The following is a 2,129-nucleotide window of genomic DNA, read 5'->3' as shown; positions in this document are numbered from 1 at the left end:
TGAGTGAATTCATATTGGTTGGGTTTGGTCTGGTGCTACCTCCCAGTAGCACCATAGGACATGGAACAAACCCTTAACACAGGACTTTTGGGGACACTTAAGAGCTAGACTGTAGTTAAGTCCTTGTGGTGGACAACATCACAGTGGTAGGAGCACATGTAAAAGGGAGCAATCACAGTGAGGCAGGCTAGGGTGTAGCTCTGGGGTACAGAAAGCGGGTGGGGGTGCTAAAAGGGAAAAAGAAATACCAGCAAACAGCAACAGGGATGGCTACTATCCTGAAAACTACGGGGGCGTCAGGGCTCACTGGTATTTGGAGGCCTCTCTGTAGTCCCAAGAGGGAGGGGCATAGTGGTAGCCCCTGGGAACAGTGGAGGAAGCAGGCCTGGCTGGGAGGGTCAGGGACTTGAGCAGAGGCAGCACTCTACCTTTGTTCCAAGCTGTGACCATTTGCCTCTGTCTAGATGCTGAGAACTGGTCCCTGGAGCACCTTGGAGCACAGATCACCTTGGGGCGTCCTCTTTGGCAGCCACCTTCAGCAGGAAAGGGCACAGGCTGGTCTCAGCAGTAGTCCAGACTGGAAGGCAGAGGAATGCTGGAGAGCCTTGAGAGTGTCAGGTAGGCTGGCCAGCGGGGATCAACTGCTCCTGGCCTGTGCCCCATCTGGGGACACTCCGAAGCCCCTCAACTTCTACTCACAGGACCTTTTCTAAGCCTTTGTGTCACTTCTTCCTTTTCAACACCACATGCTCAGGGACTCTCATTACTTTTCCAATTCCACTTGATATGGAAAAGGCTTTAAATACACTTTAATGAGTCATAATAGCAATCATATGCATACAGTAGGGGGTTATTGATTTTCTTGTGTAAAATATTAATGTGTCTTTCAGGGCTATTTATGGATGTCTAGAACACAGCATATGGTATCTACCGATGTACCCACCACAGAAAGATCTATTTTTCTTTCTGGGAAAATGTCAAGTATTTACCACTAGCATTAGTCATTTGTTTTCTTTTTTTATTGCATCTCCAGACACTAAATAATAATAGATAAAGGCTGGCCATGTAAACGCATCAACTATTTCCATTTTTCAGAATTCTGACTGGTCTTCATGTCCACAGAGACGTATCCTTACATTAGCAATCACACCCACCTGGTTTTGGTGGTGTAATTAAAGTACTGCACTCAATTGTTCTTTCCAATTTTGCCTCTGATGAAATAAAAATATGAAAGTGTTTGACATATAATTTCTCAAATGTTTCTCTGTTGATTGTAGGAATATACATTATTGATAGATATGTGCAGGGTCAGAATAAGCAATGTTCTCTCTGGTTTCAGAGGGAGCATCACCATCAGGAGGCATCCAGGAGTGGAGGCCACATAAGACACCAAGCTTCTTCCCATAACATCAATCAATACATGCACTTACTCTGTAGGCACATAAGCCAGTTGAGTAGTGCTTCCAAAAGTATGTGGCCCATACAACACTAGGTGTCAAAACCCTAGTCACACAGGTGGACCACATTACATCTAGAGAGATAACAAATGCTCCTTCTCAACTTATGATGGAGTTATATTCATGTACCTCCATCGCTAAGTATGAAATATCCCAAGTCCAAAATACATTCAGTCCACTGGCCTACTGAGCTTCCTAGCTTAGCAACGCAGCACACTGTAGAGTGTTAGTTGCTTCACCTCATGACTGAGGGGCTGACTGTCAGCTGTGGCTTGCTGCTGCTGCTGCCCAGCAAAACAAGAGAGGATCATACCACACATCACCAGTCCAGGAAAAGACCCAAATCCAAAAATTAACTATGGTTTTTACTGGAGGCAGTAAAAATTTCACAAGTTAGATCATCAAAAACTGGGGACCATCTGTCCAGGCCAAAGGAGCATGGGATGAGCAGAGGGTAATGGAGAGTGATGTCTAGGTCTAGTCCTTAAGTTTTCCATCTGAAACCACCCATTTTTTCTCTCCTTCCCCTGATTACTCAGAATCCACATATCCCAGAGGGATTGGCTATAAGAGAGGGGAGGCCCATTTGTCTCTCACAGACTCTGATGAGAATATCCAATAAATTGTGATTGTGTCAGGTGGTTGAGATTTTCCTAAGACATCCATCCTTTC

Source organism: Callospermophilus lateralis, chromosome 14 (genome assembly GCF_048772815.1).
Source record: "Callospermophilus lateralis isolate mCalLat2 chromosome 14, mCalLat2.hap1, whole genome shotgun sequence".
Lineage (NCBI taxonomy): Eukaryota > Metazoa > Chordata > Mammalia > Rodentia > Sciuridae > Callospermophilus > Callospermophilus lateralis.
This window is presented reverse-complemented; position numbering follows the sequence as displayed.